Here is a 21,395-nt window from a genome sequence, read left to right as displayed (position 1 = left end):
ATCTCTTAATACATCATCTCATTTCACATTCACAGGCTTTTTAGTGCACAGAGAATTTTAGTCCTCATTTTACGTATGAAACAACGACATTTAAAGAGGTTAAAATGAACTGACCACACTCAAAATACTAATAAAAGGAGTCCTGACTTTATAATCAAAATATATACAAGTATCTAGAAATGAATCACTAGAATTCACCAAAATATGAATAGAATATGGTATGTATAAAATAAACAAAACAGCTCCTTTGAGCTTTGTCTCAGTTAATATTCCCCTGGTCTCTTTTGCTCTATCCACTAGGAAACCCACCTCTTACACTTAAACTAAAATCAGTTCCCTTAGAGCTGGGGGTATGTGTTGAGTCCGTTAGGGACTTCTCCTCACAGTAGTGTCTAACTCCTTTTAGCTGGGCACTAATATGATGCATTATTGCACCTTTTAAAAGAAAATAACAACCCCAATGACTAACTTAGACTATGCGGATTGCCACACTTTGAAAAGAAAGTAAAGATATTTAACTCCCCCTTCCTTCATCATTTTCCTATGCCTAGGAATCATTGTATAGATCCATTTAAAATATTAGGGAAATATTATTTTGTGACAGTGTTCTGCAAGCTACTTTCGCCTCCATCCAGTTTCACAATTCCAGCCCCTACATAGGTTGAAAACATGTCATAGAAAAATCATGTTTATAAAGTACAGAAATGCAGAAATTAAGAAGAGCATTCAAGCCTAATCACAACCATAAGTTACAATGACCTTAAATAATATAAAGGACTTTATCAAAAACTGATAGGTGAGTAAGTCTCCAGAACTTTAAAAATTTAATATCTAAAAGATTTTTTTAAGTTTAAATGAATAACTCACATTCAATGGCTCTTAAATTCAACAAACTTCAGAAAAATTAGCAGTTTTAGATATTGTATTATTTCTCTAGGTTTTTTCTAAGCTAAAATGAAGAACTGTCAAAAAGGCATGGCTATTTTTACATGTCAGCCACAGAAGAGAAAGCATGATATAAAAGTTACATGGCCATCTGCAAATCTCAAGACAAAATCCACTGACATGGTTCTTTGTAGGTATCTCATTGTTTCTGTGCACCACTGTAGGTACATACATTCAGGAGAAAACTATGATTCACTGCTTTTGTTTTTATTCCTTTAGAACTCTTAAATTAGATGTTTTTCCCCCCAACATTACTTAGGTATAATTGACAAACTAAAATAGCATATATATTTCAGATGGACAATGTGACAGTTTATATGCACACATTTTAAATGATAATACAGTTACTACAATATAGGCGAATTAATATATCCACCACCTCACATAGTTACAGTGTGTGTCTGTGATGAGAACACTTACGATCTATGTTACCAAGTTTCAATTTTACAATGCAGTGTTGCTACCTGTACTTTCATGCTATACATTAGATCCTAGAACTAATTCGTCTTACAGGTTGAAGTTTGTATTCTTTGACTAATATATCCCTATTTATCCCAGCCCCTGGCAACCAAAATTCTACTTTCTATTTCTGTGAGTGTGACGTTTTTGGATTCCACATGTAAGTAAAATCATACAGTCTTTGTCTTTCTGTGTCTGGCTTATTTCGCCTAGCACGATATACTCCAGGATCATTCAAGTTGTTGCAAATGGCAGGATTTTGTTTTTCTGCAGCTGAAAAATATTTATATATACATATACATATTTATATACACACAGCTTTTGTATCCATTCATCCCTCGATGTACACATGCTATTTCCATATCTCAGCTATTGTGAATAATGCTACAATGAACAGGGGGTGCAGATAATTCTTCAGAATAAATGATTTCATTGCCTTTGGATCTCCACCCAGAAGAGAGACGGCTAGACTTTATGGTAATTCTATGTTTAATTTTTTGAAGACTCGTCAAAATGTTTTCCATAATGACTTACATGAAATTTTCCTTAATGATCACACCAGTTAACATCCTCACCAGCAATGCATAAGATTTCCCTTTTCTCCATACCCTTGTCAACACTTATTATTTCTGGTCTTTTTCATAGCCATCCTAAAAGATGTGAGGTGGTATCTCATTGTGGTTTTAACTTGTTTTGACATGACAATTAGTGATAATGAACACCTTCTTTATATGCCTTTTAGCCATTTGTTTGACCATTTTTTATCATTGAATTAGTTATTTGTTTGCTATTCAGTTGTATGAGTTCCTTATGTATTTTGAATATTAACACGTTTTCAATATTAACCTAAGGTCTGGAAATACTGTCTTCCATTCTGCAGCTTGCCTCTTCATTTTGTGGATTGTTTCCTTTGCTGTGCAGGAGCTTTTTAGTTTGATGTAGTCCCACTTATTTATTTTTGTTTTTGATGCCTGTGCTTTTGGTATTATAGCCAAAAAAAAAAAAAAATATTACCAAGACAAATGTCAAGGAGCTTTTTTCCCCTATGTTTTCTTCTAGGAGTTTTACAACTTTAGGTCTTAAGTCTTTAATCTGAGTTCATTTTTGTGAGTGGTAAAAGATATGGGTCTAATTTCATTCCTTTGCATGTGAATATCCAGTTTTCCCAACACTACTTACTAAGGAAACTATTCTTTCTTTTCCCCATTGTGCACTCTTGGTGCACATGTCAAAGATACAGTTGTCATATAAGCACAGGTTTATTTCTGGGCTTTCAATTCTATTTTATGGGTCAAGTCTGTTTCAAGATTGTTTTCAAGCCAAAACCATACTTATTTTAATTACTACAGCTTTATAATATAGTTTGAAGTCAGGAGTGTGATACCCCCAGCTTTGTTCTTCTTTATCAAGATTGCAATGGTTATACAACCTTTTGTGGTTTACAAATTTTAGGACGTTTTTTTATGTCTATGAAAAATCTTTGGAATTTTGATGGAGATTGCATCATATCTGTAGATCATTTTGGGTAGTATGGACATTTTAACAATATTAATTTTTCCAGTCTATGAACATGGAATATCTTTCCACTTATTTGTGTCTTCTTCAATTTCTTTCATCCTTGTATTACAATTTTCAGTGTATAGATATCTCACCTTCTTAGCTAAATTTATTCCTAAGTATTTTATTCTTTTTGATATTATAAATGGGATTGTTTATTTCTTTTTCAAATTGTTTATTCTTAGTGTTTAGAAAGGCAACTGATTTTTTATGTTGAATTTACATGCTGCATTCATTTATTGAATTCATTTTTATTAGTTATAATGAGTCGTGGAGTCTTTAGGGTTTCCTACATAAAAGACCATGTCATCTGGAAACAGACAATTTTATTTCTTCCTTTCAGATTTGGATGCCTTTTCCTTCTTTTTATTGCCTAATTGCCCTGGCTAGGACTACCAGAATTTTGTTGAATAGAAGTGGTAAGAATGGCCACTGTTGTCTTGTTCCTGATCTTAGAAGAAAAGATTTCAGCTTTTACTATTGAGCATGATGTCAGCTTTGGGACTGTCATATATGGTCTTTATTATATTCAGATACATTCTTTCTACACCTAATTTGTTGAAAGATTTTATGTTGGAAAATGTTGAATTTTGTCAAAGGCTTTTTCTGCATCTATTGAGATGATTGTATGATTTTCATCATTCTGTTAATGTGACATATCATTTTATTGATTTGTCTGATGAACTATCCATACATCCCAGGAATAAATCCTATTTGATCTTGGTGTATGATCCTTTTAATGTGCTATTGAATTCTGCTAGTATTTTTTTTAATGTTGCATCTATGCTTATCAAGGATATTGGGTTGTATTTTCTTCTTTTGTGGTGTCCTTATCTGACTTTGACATGAGGGTAATCCTGGACTCATAAAATCCTGGACTCAATTTTCTGAAAGAATTTGAGAAGGACTGACATTAATTCTTCTTTAAATGTTTGATAGAATCTACCTGTGAGCCCTCTAGTCCTGGAATTTTATTAAGAGGTTTTTTATTACTGATTCAATCTCCCTATTCTTTATTGGTCTGTTCAGATTTTCTATTTTTTCATGATTCAGTCTTGTTAGACAGTATGTTTCTAAGAATTTATTATTTCTTCTAGGCTATACAATTTATTATTTTTTATATGTATATAATTGTTTACAGTAGTCTTTTCTGATCTCATGTTTCTATGGTATCAGTTACAACACGTCTTCTTTCACTTAAACCTTTATTTACTTGACACCCCTTTTTTTTTTTGGTTAGTCTAGCAAAAGGTTTGTTAATTTTATTTTATTCCAAAAAGCCTACTCTTAGTTTTGTTAATTTTTTTCTAGTGCCTATCTTATTTATTTCTGCTGGGATCTTTGTTATTTCCTTCCTTCTATTAACTTTGGGGTATTTTTCTAGTTTCTTAAGGTGTAATTAGGTTATTCGTTTAAGATCTTTTTTCTTAAGTAGGTTTTTATTGCTATAAATCTTAGGACTGCTTTTGTGTGACATCTACAAGATGGTGGTATAGGAATTTTTAGTACTCACTCCCTACGAGAGAAACATCAATTTGAGCAATTACCAATATATAAAAATACCTTTACAAGAGTTAAGGATTCCAGGTGAGGGTATACAGCACCCGAGTGAACAAGATAAATAACAAAAAATCTACTGAAGAAGACAGGAAAGATAGTTGCACGTCACCTTGTTCTACTTCCCAAAGTCTGGGAAAGTCAGTGTGGAGAGAGACACACTCTCTGTGGAAGAAGAATGAAGTGAGCACCCAAATTCACCACAGATCCCAGCACTGGCCCTCACTTGTCCCATTCTGGCTCCAAGAGACCCAGTCTCCTGGCCCATCCCAGTGCCAAGCTAGCCCCCTGAAGACCCTATCCAAGATTGGCTCCTGTCCCACTCCAAGGCCAAACCCACCCCCAAGGCTCCTGCAGTCCTGGGCCCCCAGCCCATTCCAGTACAAGGCTGGCCACCACAAACAAAGCCTCAAGACTGCCTCCCACTGCCAGGTCAGCTCTCAAAGACCAGGCCAACTCCCATGATCTCTGGCTCTAGAAGGGTTCCCACAGATCCAGACTCCTGGACCATCCCAGCATTAGGCTGTACTCTGTGGACCTAGCCTCTAGATAAGCTCGCACTGACCAATGTACCATGACAGCCCCTGTGGACCCAAGCACCAGGCCAGCCATCAGCTGACCCAAGCATCCATCCTGCCTCCCATCTTCTAAGCCATGCACCAGACCTGCCTGCCCAAGGACTCCAGTTAAATTGTTAACTTAAAATACACTGTTATGTCTATATTGTATTATGTATTATGTATGCCTCATGGCATCAACTAACAATCTGTAATAGAAAGAAGATAAGGAAAAGGGAATTAAAACATACTGCTATAGAAAATTATATGCACAAAGGAAGATAGAGAGGAAGAAAGGAACAAGGGAACTACCACACAGCCAGAAATCTGGCTGGTAAGTCCTTACCTATCAATAATGAATTTAAATACGAATGGATTAAATATTCCAATCAAGAGACACAGAGTGACTGAATGGATAAAAAGAAAAATAAGATACTACAATATGATTCCTACAAGAGACTCTGTTAGCTTTAAGGACACACATAGGCTGAAAGTGAAGGAATAGAAAAAGATCACTCAATAAAATGGAAACCAAAGAGAGAAAATGTGACTATTCTTACATCATACTAAATAGTATTTAAGTCAAAATCATAAAAATAAATGCATCCACATCAGAGTACCTAAATTTATTAAGCAAATGCTAACAGATCTGAAAGGAAAAATAGAAAAGAATACAATAGTAGTGGAGTTTAATATCCCACTTTCAACTAGATAGATAATCCCAACAGAATATCAGTATGGCAACAGTGGACTTGAACTACACTTTAGACCAAATAGACCTAACAGACATATTTACAGCATTCCACCCAACAGCACCATAAATTCTTCTCAAACACACAGAAAACATTCTCCAGGACAGATCATATGTTAAGTTACAGAACAAGTCCTAGTAAATTTTAAAAGATTAAAATAATACCACATCTCTTTTCCAGACACAATGCTATGGAACTATAAGTCAACACTAGGATATTCACAAATATGTGGAAATTAAACAATACACTCCTGAACAACCAAGGGTCAAAGAAGAAATCAAAAGGAAAATTAAAAAGTTATCTGGAGACCATGACATGGAAATCTGGTAGATGGTGCTGGTGGGAAGGGCAAGTCCAAACTGGCCATAGTTAAGTTCACAAAGGAACAGGGTTATGTCCTGGTCAGTGACTACACCAGGGTGCAGGTTCGCCTTCTCAAGACGGCCCTGCTCAGTTTTGAGTCCTACTGGGGTTTTCAAATACTTCTACCTGGATCCCAAGGCTCCCAGAAAGCACTTCTGTCCTTGGGCGGCTGGCTATGTATTGTTGCTATCGGGGGATATAAGTGGGGAGCCTCTTATTTCACTACCTTGTGATATCACGCCTCGGTGCTACAGGTTTTTAAGTGAGGATTCAAGTAGCCAGTGTTATTAAAAAGTTTTTCTTTCCTTGAAAATCCACTAACTCTCTTCTTAAAATTGCTCTGTAACCCCAAATGTTGTGATAAATAAGCAAGGTGGAATCTATTTTTCTAAAGAAACACTTTGTATAACCCCTGTCAGCTACTTAAACAAACTGACAGTACTTACTCTGAAGAACAGACATTCTGTAGAATGGTTCTGTAGAATGGGTTGGCTATATGAGTCATCAATAAGCCTGTTTCTTTTTTACTTTTTTTAAATTTTTTAATTTTGATATCGTTAATGTACAATAACTTGAACAACATTATGGTTATTAGACTCCCCCTATTATCAAGTCCCCCCCACATACCCCTTTACAGTCACTGTCCATCAGTGTAGTAAGATGCTATAGAATCATTATATGTCTTCTCTGTATATACTGCCTTCCCCATGTCCCCACCCCCTTACATTATGTGCGCTAATCGTAATGCCCCATTTTTCCCTTTATTCCTCCCTTTCCACCCATCCTTCCCAGTCCCTTTCCCTTTGGTAACTGTTAATCCATTCTTGGGTTCTCTGAGTCTGCTGATGTTTTGTCCCTTCAGTTCTTTCTTTGTTCTTATAGTCCACAGATGAGTGAAATCATCCGATACTTGTCTTTTTCCACCTAATAAGCCTGTTTCTTGAAACAAATGCACAGATAACATAAATGAAACTATTTCATAAATTACAGTTTACTATAAAATATTAGTTTTTTAATTACTACCTTTAATAGTACTGTTAATAATAATCATTAGTAATATTCTTATGAGTACCATGGTGGGGGTGGGCAAAGATTTACCATAATCCAAGGTAAAATAGGGATAAACAACACACAGGCAATACCATTTAGCTGTGTACTCTACCTAAAATATTTTTTTGTGTGTGTACTTTTTAAAAATTTTATTCAGCTTGGTGAATCGTATTCTCATTTTTTATTCAGTCCTAGAATTATGGTTGTTTTTGAATGTTATTTTCTGCATTTTCAAGGAAGAATGATTCAAATTTTAACATGACCTTGGATAAATGGTAATTCTAGTTGCTCCCCATGCAAATCAGACTTTCTTTAGGCTGTATGTATAGTAACTCCTCACATTTACTTGTCACTATTAAGACATTTGGTAGAATAATCATGCTAAATTACTTGCTTCTCTGGGAACTCTTCTAAAAACTTATGTCATATTATATAACACACTCCCAAGGGCAGTAACAAGAATTATTACTTTATAGACTGTCATGGCCATGCTTCACAGTACAAACTCTATACCACACTATTTTGGCAAAAAAAAGTACTCCAAAGGAGACCTAACTTCAGACACAGCAGAAAAATGAGGTAGAAGGTGCTATAAAAATTTCCTTTGGAACCTTTTGATTCCGTCATATTTTTCCCAATTGGCTCATATATGAAGCTTTGAGCTGGGCCAAAGCAAAGCCTAAAATCAGACCATGGTAGCAGAAGTACACTCTGAATGGCAGTAAAATCAATGGGATGACCAAAAATAATTCCAAAAGAAGATAATGTGAACAGATCAAAAAGGGGAAAAAGGGGGAGGGAGTGGTAGATGGTTATGAAGGAATTAATTTCAAAAGAATTCCCAGTCTAGTTATTAGAGTTCCCCACAAAATGTCAGTTCTGCTGCCACACTTGTTTTTAACAGTGAATTTGCTCCAACACAATGGGAATATTAAGGAAAAATTTTAGCATAAAAAGGGTTTTTCATTTGCTTAAATGTGATTCGATCTTCAAGAAATGTAGAAAGTTGCACCCAGATGAACAGAGCTAAGAATACCCAACATGCACACAAACACACACACACACCCTACCAGCCATCTCAGTCCACAGTGTGTATGTGAGCCATACCCCCCAACAGATGGTGTTACAACTTTCCCTATTTCAGTTAAACCTCCTTCCAACACTTCAAATTAACTAATAACTGCAACCCCTCCAACTTCCACACCATAAGCAAACTAGGTAGTTTTTAAAAATGGCAAGTGCCATATTTATTGTAGTATTTATATATTTTTTAACTAACCTGAGTAAGACTATGCTTCCATATTATTAGGTTCTGATTTTTTTCAATGTGTAACTGGCCAAGTTTTCAAAGGTTGTGTTTATATCCTTATTTTCCCCATCATCATTATAGTTCTTTATTTCATCATTTTGCATAGCAAGTGGTATTTAAGAATATTATTATAGAACTGTAGGTGCTATATTATAGAACTGACAGTACTGAAAAACTAATTCTGGGGCTACATAAAACCATTCAAAGAAAATTCATTCATCTATAAGACATATATTTAGTGTGTAAGAAATATATAAGTTAGTAAATACTTTATCCAGCTAATACTATCAATATAACTAACCAGGATGATTTTGATACAAAAATTATCTATACAGCATGGGGGTTTTACTATTTTTACCTAAAGATTTCTCTTTTTGGTGTTGAAAAATGGGTTAACTTAAAGCCTGTTTGTTCTCAACACAACTTAAAAAGTTTTTTAATTGTTTCATATCTGGTCAAGTTGAAACAAATGCATAGATAATATAACATTTTGAGAACCTCTTTTTAAACTTGTAATGCAAGTCTACAACTTGATCTGTCAAGAAAGTCAAACTCCAAGCACCTGTTAATAAAGTAATAAAACCACATAAAATAATAAAACCACAGATCAAACCAACCCACAAATATGAATTTCACAGTGCTAAACAAGATACTAGCAAATAAATGGAATTCAAATGTGTAGTAAGATAGCTATTTATCAGTCATATCAGATTATTCTAGTAAAACATTAATATTTTAGCTCTAAGTATCAATTTCATTTTATTATTATGTGAACAAAAAAAGGAAGAATAAAAGTATGACCTAACCCAAATGCTTTTGATACAGTTCAGTACTCATTCTGTACTTTTAAAAAGATAACTTTCGAAGAGGATTATTGTTCAGATCAACCTTACACTTAAAAAAGTGTTAGAAATTCACTACTAAAGGTGGAAATTCCCTGCTAAAAGTGAGAACAGAATATTTCATAGTATCAATTATAATTTCATTCTGAAAGCCCTAATACATAAATAACAGTAAAAATAACAGCAGTCATTACTGGAAATTCAGTACATTTCAAAAATATTCACTTATAAGTAGAAGAAAACTTAAATATATTTATATAATTAATGTAGCTTAATGCCTGTTTTCAGGTACCAAAGGAATGGATTATTTTATGGATAAGGGAATCATTAGTCAAAACATTAACAATAGTAATCAAAGAAAATCAAATCATAGCTAGCTTGAAATATGATTTAACTAGAAAAACTATACATCTTTGTGGAAATGCATGTAGAATATCTTAACAAACAGAGACAAAATATACCATTACTGAACGGGAACAAATTATTTATAAAAATGCTTATTCTTCCCAAAATAGCACTTTAATGGGATTGAGGACAAAAAATAAATTTAATTCAATTATAGAGAAGTTCAACTAAAGAAATTAACAGACATAAATAGCCAAGAAAATTGTGTAAGTCATGAGAAAGGATTTGTATTATCAATATAATCAAATAATCGCGAAGCTGTGCAATTATAATAATGCAGTAGCATGCAAGCATATAAGCATAAATAGAAGGCAAGATATAATTTAGAAATATAAGTTTTTTTAAATATATTTACTATGTGATAAATAACCACCAAATCAGAAAATATGTTAAATAAACAGTAGTATGGAAATACAGAATTGTTAAGAAAATAATCCATTCAGGTGTTCAACTCTTATAGTATCCTAAATTTCAGAAGGGTTAAGAGGCTGAACATTCAAAATCATAGAAATACTAGAAGAAAGTATTCAATAACAGTAATATATATGTTCCTTGGATAAAACACATGTGTTTTAGCATAAAAGTAAATAAATCACAAAAATTTCCTATGTCAAAAAAAGAAAAAAAACCAACTGGATGCCAAACTGAGAAATCATTGAGCACTTAAACATGAAAGGCCATTCAAATAGATTTTTAAAAATAATAACATTAAGATCACAAAACAAAAATGGGTCAGGCATGACCACTTTATAAAAGGTTAAATAAAAATGGACAAATAAATATAGAAAATGTAAAACCTCATTACTCATCAAGGTAAACAGAAATTAATCAATTAAAAACAGCTTTTCATTTACTAAATTAGCAAATGTTTTTAGATGTTTAATAGTGAATACTGATAATATTGCAATAAGCAGGCTCTCTCATATTCTACTAGTGAGGTATTGTGTTAGTTTACTACAGCTACCAAAATAAAGTGCCAGAGCCAAGGTGGCTGAAACAGAAGAAATTTATTTTCTCCTATTTCTGGAGACTAGAAATCTGAAATCAAGGTGTTACCTTGGTTGGTTTCTTCTAAGGACTCTGTTCGTGGCTTATATAACAGCCGTCTTTTCCCTGCATCTCAACATGGTCCGTGAGACTGCATCCTAACAGTGCCTTCTTATAAGGACACCAGTCATACTGGATAAGGCCAACCCATATGACTTCATTTTATGTTGCCTACCTCTTTAAAGGCCTATCTCCAAATACAGTCACATTCTGAGGTACTTCGGATTAAGACTTCAACCTTTGAATTTGAAGGGTGAAGGCACAATTCAGCCTATATCAGGTGTCCAAGTAAAAATTACACTTGCCAAGGAAGACTATTCAAGATTATTGAAATAGAGGGGAGAGGCCAGAGTTCACTCTGAACCCTACTCCCCTGAAACAAAGGACTGGAGAGTTTTAGTAGCTGGAATGGTGGATCTTAGGCCACTTTTGTTTGCTAATTGGCTTTACCCAAAGAAGATATATCTTCTCTGATATTCATGACAAGAGATAAGGTCCCTGTATTCCTGGATGATTACATTTCAAAGGGATGGCTGCCAGGTTTTTGAGAAAGATAATCCCAGGTAGAAAAACTGGCAAGAGGCCTTTAAACATTTACATCTAAAATGGTGGAGAAAGAATGGGCAGTTACCAGTTTTCTAAAGTAAGAAGGGAATGCTCTAAGAGGAGAGAAGTCAGGGGTCTAGAGTTAGGCAGAAGTCTGTTTAAAGAGTAATCAATCCAAGGGAAATGTTAAGACCATCTTAATCAAGGGGGTTTAATCTTTCTTGTAAGCATTTTGAAATACATATCAAAGCTTGTGTCAACTCATACCTTCTGAGGATTTCATTTTGGGAATGTTACTCCAAGGGGAAAAAAATAATAAATGCATATAAAGAAATACATGTTGAGACAGGGAAAGACAGAGGCAGCCCCTATCTAGTTAAAACAGGATAAGGGGCCTCGGGAAAGAGCAAAAACAGGAAGCTTACTGGGGGCCTCAGGAATATACAAGAACAGGATGTCTACAATGGGAACATCCTTGCAGTTTTGGTTTTGTTTTTTGTGTTTTTTTGCTAGTTGTAAGGGTAGCACAAGCATGCCAAATTTGGAAATACAGACAACTTTCAATAAGACTGGTTAAAACAAGGAACAGCATTCCAGTGGGAAGCAATAGAAATTAGACAACTCAGCTAAGTCTAAGATATACCCCCCTAGACACAGCCCAGACACAGGCTCTCTTGCCCTGTCCCAGCATGCACTGGATGTTCTATACTGTCACGTCCTCTAACTAAAAAGCCTTTTTTTTTTTCCCTGCTTGTCTACCTCGATCGTTTGTGAAGTTCATCCTTCGACTGCGTGAACAAGAACCCTGGTATCGGTGTTTTCCTTATAACACATATGTAGGTAATTGTAAACTCCTTGAATTTCCAAAAAACTCTACAATTCTTATGTTTTTGCTTTCAGTTGTTAAATCTTTTCATATTTTCTCTATGTTGCTTTCAATTTGAATTGTGAATATACTTCTACCCACATCTGTATATGCAACTCTGGAGAGAGGAAATCCTGGGGCAAAATACCTAGCTGAAACCAAAATCAGTCAAAGGGAGAAATAAAGTTTAAAACCCATTTATTGCCTACAAAAAAAGCTGTTCAGCATCGCTCTCTTCTGAAGCAGCAGAAGAAAGCAAAACCTCCCCCCAGCCTCTCAGGTTCAGATAAACCCTTGATAGCCCAGGTAATTACCCACCGATAAAGAAATGAACTACTTCTCACCACCCCTTGGAAACACCTGTTGATATGGAGATGCACTAAAGCTAGGTAAGAGATTCTGGAAATACTGCAATTTTACCCACAGTATATGTATTTATAGACATGTTTCCTCAGAGAGTTAATAATATAATATCTAATTTAGTAAAATTTTCACTAAACTTAACCAATCCTCTGCCCAGGTTTTCTTTGAATAAGGAAAGGAGAATAGCCAGAAGGCTAATGTGAGATGGCAGCAGTGGATTCTGACCAAAGCATAAAGGAATTTTTATTTGAATTGGTAGAGTATTTAAGATAATATTTTATCCTTAGCTTCTAAACTCAGGGATGAATGAACATTGCTAACTTTCTAAAATTGAAAGGGAGAATTTTTTCGAGTCTGTTTTCTCTTCCTGTTTTATTTTCTGTTCTTCAGTTCCTCCATCTGAGGTATGATGAGTTTCAGAGTTCTCTGCCCTCTACATTCGTTTTGTCCCTCCTAATTGTCTCATGTAGTGAGAAGGTGATACTTCAGTAGTGTGCTGGCGCTGCCTCGTACCAACTTGCAGGAGCCAATTGTGCCTTTCTTTTTCCCAACACTATATGCAGTGATGTCAAATTAGTCACGTGAAATCTACAAATGATGGAATTATTTACACCAGGGACAGTGGCTACAAATCAGAGCACTTTTTTTTTCCCTTAAGGTTCAGTTTTTAAACATTTATCAGCACACCCTAGTTTTAGTATGATAATATATCAAAGTGGTGCAGTGAAAAGTGATCAATAATACTTAAAAAGAAAAACATTTGACTTCGAGATGCTGTTAAGACAGAAGAGCCAAGGCAACTGGGCCTTAAGCGGCGTAAATTCAAAAGACAGCTGCATGAAACAGGATTTTCTTGGAGTACCCTGGGTAGCTATCAGATTAAAGCCTGGTACAAGAGAGGCAGAAAAAAAGGGAGAGAGGGAGACCAAGAGATGGGTGATTTCAAGGTTCCTGCACAAGGAGATTTGCCATCGATTGAGAAGGAACTGGAGGAGAACAGTAAACAAATGATTGTACTACCCTATAAATCAAGAAATAGGGAGATTACTGGTTTTCCTCTGAACCATATCTGCCTCAGAACTGGCACAGCCCTGGTGTGGTCTCAAGGATTCTTATTACATACTTCACCTGGCAAGCTGCAGTATGCCTAAGAGGCACACAACATATAACTGACAAACAGAAATGAACAAGAACAAATTTCTCCTTTATTGCAGCATCTGATAAGCCTTTATTAACATAGAGCTATGTCATGAATTAGAGGGAATAATCCTGCCTGAATAGAATCCTAATTGGTAGATCAATTTAAACAATGATTGTCCTAAAAATGCAAATCAACTTACTCTTTTCCTTAACAGCATTTGATGGTTTTCCATTGCTAATGGAAAGAATTTCAAAATTCTTAGATTAGTTCATTAGGCAATTCATAATCTACTTCTGTCAGCTCTTCATGCTTTGTGAATTGTAGTCAGATATCCCTCCCTTAACACCTACATATCTCCCAGCCCCCAACACTAGGCTAGATTCACAGGCTCTACGTATGTTTATAGAGCATACTAAAAGTTCCATTCTCACAGTCCAAATTACCTTGATTTGTCAATAATAAAGCTGGATCTCTTAAAGAATCATAAACTCTGTGAGAGACAAGACTGCATTCATCATACCCAGCACTTACCCATGCACTGTGCACAGACATACAGGAAATATTAAATGAGCGGATGAATATTTAAGGAATATTCATATTATTCAGGAAACAAAAACTAGTACTTAGTTACAAAATATAACTTCTAGAATATTTATTCCTTATAGATTATGAAAAAAGTTACACATCACTAAGAAAATGCCCAAAGATCCTCAGACAGGTAGTAGAATTTAAACATAGCTCTTGCTTTTATCTTAAACACTCTACAATCCAATTAAAATTTCCTTTAGGCTTTGGTCAGAACCCATTGCTGCCCTCTCACACTAACCGATCTCTTTTCCTTATTCAAAGAAAACCTGGGCAGAGGATTAGTTAAGTTTAGTGAAAGTTTTACTAAACTAGACACAACATATATTATTATTTAACTTTCTGAGGAAACATATCTGTTAAATACACATACAGATGTGGATGAATATGCATTCATAACGCAAATGGAAACCAACATAAAACAAATAAGGAAAAAACTTAAAAACTGAAAAAAGATAAAGATGTGTCAATTTTTTGAGAACATTGATCAACCCACCAATCCACTTCATCACCTACCTCTTCCTTGCAAATCTAAACCACATTCCGCCTAGCCTGGCCAAGTGCTGTTCTCCGTTGATCAGAAAATGAAACCTGTGGCTAAATTTATGCCCCTTAATCAAAGCTCATATTTCTTGAGAATGACCCAACATTTAGTTGTGCATAAGTTTGCCTGGCAGGCAATTCCACATGTAGTTTTTAATAGTGTGAATCTCTATTGCCAGACATCTGTTTTAAACCTATCTTTTTAATTGTACTTACTCCATCTAATTGCATTATTTTGGTAAACAGCAAAAAGCCATTTAAAATGACATCTATCTGAATCAGTCCCAAGCTAATTACTTTTTTTCTCCCTGAAAGATGTAATAACAGATGTTTTTGTTAGTCTGCCCTGATACTGCATATCTTTTTATTGTGGAATCAATTTGTTTAATCTTTTTCATTGTCTGCTTTTAACTGATGTTACTACTTGGAATCTTATACAGAAGTAGTCTTAAAACATTTACTCTTGAAATTTGTATGTTTTAACCACTATTAACTTTCAGATCTGATATCCTTTAATGTGAAACTAAGAAGATGAAGAAATGCTTCTTCCCATTGAATAGGCCCAGATTTGCAGTGGAAGGACTTCAAACTAGGTAGTAGGGCTCATGAACAAATAAAATCTCTGACAAAATTAACCCGTGGTAATCAGACAACTACTTAAAATTTGTTTCTTTATCTGTTCAGATTAAGAAGTCAGAACAGGTGACACCTCAGTTCACCAGGGCCAAGGACAGAACTCAGGCTTTTACCCTTTTTGTATGTGTGTGTGGGTGTTAAAAGAAAACAGTGCCAGCAAAAGAAAAAGAAAACGAACAGTTAAAAAGCCAGAGAAAAGCTAAAATCTATCACTGTCACAAAGTCAGAAAGGGAAGAGTGGAGTAAAGAATGAGGTTGTCAATTGTACCAAGTGATGATGATAATTCTGCACACTTAACATAGTATTTTACAGTTTCCACTTTTTTTTCGTACATTAAAATTTGGTACCAATGACAACTCCGTGATAGAAAAACAAACACTAGTTTGCTCCTTTTATTGATAAAAATAAATCAAGGTTAAGAAAGATTGGTTAAAAACACAAACGTGAATATAGGAAAGTCTGGATCATAGAATATTTTTTGCTCCACAGTCATGACACATTACAAGCATAGCTTCTGATCTGGACTGTCTGAGTTCAAAATTCAGACAACTGCCCTCTAACCATGTAGGGTCTCAGGATGCTTATCTATAAAATACAGATGTTGAGAAAGCTAAAGGTAAAGACCTGTCATAAGGATTAAAAAGCTGTATATATGTAAAGCACTAAGACAATTGCCTGGCATTCAATAAGTGCTAGCTGCTATTATTATAGTCAGTAAGGTGATCAGCAGATAGAACACACAGCCAGAACAACACTGCCTCAGTTTACCTTCCATTTATGGGGCTCTGGAGGAGGTGGGGAGACAAAGGAAATGTGTCGAGGGAATCTTCAATGAGCCTTGAACATGCAGCCACTTAAGGATGCAGGATGACAAGATCTGAGGCCCTACTCCCTGTCACAAATGTTGGGATTGATTAGCCAGTGCCTGGTCAGTCTCCTCAAAGAACTGTATAGGAGTCAATAGCCAGAATTTTCCCATTTACAAGGAATTTACATCACTCTAATAGGGCTTTTGTTCCACGACAGTGTTATGGAGAGTCATAACATGTGAATTTAATTCCAGTCTAAGAAACTGTACAAGTGTAAGCATATAAGTTAATTACTTTTAATGTTGAAGACAGAATTAACTCATGTAGTAACATCTGGTGAGCTTATTTGCTTTTTCAAATTAGGATAATTAGAACTGACAAAGTACCTTCCTTCTAATTTCTCTTTCCCATCACCCCTTAGATTATTTGCCAGTTTGTTTTGTTGTGGCAGGGTTTTTTTCCTTTCGTTTTACTCAACATCACTCAGTGTTTTACATTATACTATAGCAGCTGTAATCATTACCATGCCATGGTTCGTGTATTATGTTGAAAAAGTCCTAATATGAAAGGAGTACATGGACTTTAAACAGTCAGTACTCATCCTCAGCATATAGTATTCATGAAACTATGCAAATTACAAGACAAGTTTCTAAAAGACATTCACTCTAGTATTTTCAGTTCTTACAACAGGGCCTACCATACAGCATGCATCCAGCAAGTATGTGTGGCCATGAAACAATGAATGAATGAATGAACCAATCAACCATGTGCAATTTTATAGTGTTATATATTTATCGAATCTATTTATTTTGCCTTTACAAGCCTTTCTATTGTCATTTTCATGTATGAAAATCTCTGTTAAAATTATTCAAATGTATATTTATCTCCCTTGGATTGGGTTCCTTTTATTCTGTGCATCCTGAAAATTCTTTCATTGCTAGAAAAAATGCTTGCACATATTAAACTCTATGATCTTATGTTTTTTTACAAGTATAAGGATTACTCATTCTATATCTTCATAATGATTTGTTGATCAAGCCTTCATAACTGGGCACTAGTATATTAAAAAGAGCACTAGTATTTAAAACAGTTGAGTACTCATTCCAGCCCTTAAAATAGTCACTTGCTCTCTCTGTGCCTAAATCTCTCCATCTATACAATGTCAATAATTGTATACTTATTTTCTTTAGTTCAGAGGTTTGTTTTGAAGATCAGTTTTTTAATAATAGTTAAATAAAATTGTTAAATTGGAATGTACCTAATGTGTTTCAGGATTTTTATTCTCTTTATTCAGGGAAAACAACAAAATGTCTCTATAACACTTTAAAAATACATATTAAGTAAAAAATTTCTTTACTGTATTGAAATCTTTATGTGGCAAAAATATGGCATTGTGTTGAAGAAGAATAAAATAAAAATGAAAGAATATACCTTAAAATCCTATCATGAAGGTCATGAATCTATAAAAACTTGCTAAGCAATGAAGCTATATTTTTTCTAACAGTCTAAATCAATCAATTCAGGCAATATGTATTTTATAACACCTTTCATTTTCTCCATCTTTGAAAGTGGTTTCATTTTCATTAGCGTACTTGTGAACATTTCTGAAATTGCTAAATGGATATTTTAATGTTATAAATAATAATCTGAGGCCTGTGGCAAATACTTTAAAAGGAAGCTTCAATGAAGCTGTATCATACCTACAGCAATATATATCATGTGATGGTAATGAAATTTCCCAAGCTCATATTAATTATACTTTCTGTGAGTAAGTTAGACTACAATAGTCAGATCTTCCTATCTCCTGATTTCCTTAAATATTTGTTCCTTACATTTGTTCTTAGATATACTAAATGTTGAAACGTTCTGTAAGCAATTTTTTTTTATTCTGGAGGTATATTGATTTCAAAAGGTCTAGCGTATAGTATACACTAAAAAAAAAAATAATTAAAACTAACACAACGAAAAGCTCCTAAAATGAGACAACAGTTTCCATAATATGCTAAGTATGAATAAGTATATCACAGTCTTTTCAAAGAGTATATATCTACCAAGTATAATACATCAAGAATTATAAATGGTACCATTTCAGTGATAATTTTACTGAGATTATTTAAAGTTAGGATTTATTCTGCCTTAGGTGACATAACAACTACACAGTATAACAAACATCCTAATTTTCAAAGCATCAATGAAACAATTAGTGAGATGAATGCAAACTACAAGCAGTTATGGGGAAATGGGAAATTAAAAGAAGGAAAATTAAAGCCATTGAATACATGACTGTTTTCACTATTTAGTGCCTTTGAGGATAACCTGGCTTGCCCATTAAAATAAGGGTCTGTCTGAGGTGAGGCTTAGAACCTCACCCCCCCTGTTTTGAGAGAAATCTTCTGCATCCGTGGATGTTTTATTGACCTTGTCTAGCTTGGATTAACACATAGTCTACAGGCACACACCTGATCATCTACATTTGCTCTCTTACAACACTAAACTATGTTTTCTACCTTTATCTTGCCTCTACCTACCACTTCAGCATTTTATTAAAAAAATAAATAAATAAAATAATAATAATAATAATAATAAGGGAGAAATGTGGGATCCACATATAAATCAAGTATAAAAATCAAATGAATATTCATATTTGACCTGATTGTTTATAGTTCATAATGCGTGATCAAAACCGAAAGTTTCTGTGATGACTGCCCTTGTCCTGTTCACCACGTAAGAACTTATTCACTATGTAAGAATTCGTTCACCATGTAAGAACTTGTTCGTTATGCTTCAGAAGATTGGAGACCAATGAGAATTAGGCTTGAGATGGATTAATGATTGTGCATTGAGCATTGACCCCCCTATACAGAATTTTATTGTTGTTAACAACCATTTGATAAATAAATATGAGAGATGCCCTCTCAAAAATAAAATAAAATAAAATAAAGGTCTGTCAAATTGTTATATAAGATGTTATCCTGTTTTAAACATGTGCAGCAGATGGTAAAACTCACCATAGACCTTTACCTCTCCAGTGTAGTCAAATCTTATAAAAAAGCCTTTGGTGTTTGCAAATATCTTTTATTCAAAGGACCCTAAAAGATGTTTCAGGAAAAAAGGCAGGGAAGTAATTATTCCTCCTTAGTGCTTGTCAGTCCCACTAAGTCAAGAGTCACATTAGAGAACACATGTAAGATATTCTCATTTCACAAAGAATTAATGCACTTGACTTCCCTTGGCACCTTAAACTACTATTAAAGAGAAATTTCACTGAAATCTTTGGTTGTGTTAAAAAGGAGACAATAGGTCCAAAATGGAGTCACTTGTGCTAAATGCCATGTCAGCAAACCAAGATTTAATATGTAACATAAGCACAGTCTTAACCCTTAATCCCATTCCCCAGGAATGTAAACATTAACCAGCCAAACTGGAATTTCTAGGTCAGCACCAGTGAGGTAATCTGCCCAAGAGGCACTTCTGATCCACTTAGGAAGACAGCCTTGCCTGAAATAATGCATTCTTTACTAATAATTTCCTTTTTCTGCCCCCTTTCCATCTTTAAAGACCTGTCCTTTTCTAGAGTTTAGCAGAGCTAGGTTGTTGATACTGTCCCATTCATGAATGACTGAATAAAGCCATTTGATCTTTAAATTTACTCAGTTAAATTTTTGTCATTTAGCAGTTGCACTTATTCTTACATGCCTTAATGTTAGCTCAGAACAAAATTCATTCACCAATGGAATTAAGAACTAATTACAAATGTTTAATGATTTTAAGTGACTAAATTAAACAAGTGGATTCTATTAAAAATTCAATGCCTCTTTAATTGTTTTAATGACCAGAATAAAGATCAAGCAAATGAAACAAACTATTTAGAATCCCAGTTCTGCCAAGTATTATGCAACTCTGGGAAATCCCTAACTTTTTGTGCTTAAATTTCCCTGTTTGTAAAATGGAGAAATACTAGAACCTATCTTAATACTTGTTAGGTTTAAATTATTAAAACAAGTACAGAACTAAGAAAAGTATCTGATCCCTGTAAGTCCTCAAAAGATGTTAGCTTTTATCACAAATTCAATAACCTAAAAGACATATAAATACAAACTCTTACCTGACACATTGAAAACTGTATCTCTTGGAAATGAGTTTTCATGTATCATTCTACATCACTATTTATATTCATACAAATATATACACATCTAAGTTTTCTTTATTAACAAAAAGTTAGTCATATCAGATATATTACATTCTAATTTGTCTTTTCATTTAGTCACAGAAGATAATTTTAAAATAAAACACAATTTTCAAATTATGTTATTACATTTTTCTTAAAGGAACAAGGACAAAGGAATGAAACATGTCCTTGTCTAGTCTAATAAAAAAAAAAGTCCTTAAAATCAAATTCCAAAGCACAGTATGAGGCATATAGATGAAAACACAATATTTTATGAGAACGTAGTCTAGAGTGACTATCTTGGGAAGTTGGAAGGAAACAGAATAATCTTCAGGTAATTTCTACCTTAACTTTTAAGAAAAACAAAAGACAAATATGGAATGTGTTCCAATGAATGAGACGTTAAATTCAGTAAACATTCTGGAGATAATTTAACCCAAAACTGTTATTTATAAATAAAGAAATCGGAGGAGGTTAACTTTCTGGTACACCATTACAATTATTAGGATCGCTGAAACTCACGATTTTATGACACTGAATTTGAATAAAAATTTTAAAATGCTTGGCTTCTGTATCTGGTAATGGCAGATTAAGTAATTCAGACAAACCTCCTATTTAGGACAATTAGAAAATCTGGGAAACATGTAAAAATCATCTGCTTGAAGGAATAAGAGAGATAATAGATATTGAAGAATTAACAGGCCAGGATCTGGGGAAGAGCAGAAGTCTAGAGAAGTGAACCCAGTTTCCCTGTAGATTTCTGAGTGGGTAGCTGGGAGACTGAGAAGTGCTTTTGATAATCCTGTAGAGTCTGGGAGCAGGAGCTGGAGTCCAGTGCCCACCTAACAGTCCCTGATAGAACACCTTGCTTTCACTGGAAGAACAAAAACAGAGC

Source organism: Manis javanica, chromosome 6, assembly GCF_040802235.1.
Source record: "Manis javanica isolate MJ-LG chromosome 6, MJ_LKY, whole genome shotgun sequence".
Lineage (NCBI taxonomy): Eukaryota > Metazoa > Chordata > Mammalia > Pholidota > Manidae > Manis > Manis javanica.
This window is presented reverse-complemented; position numbering follows the sequence as displayed.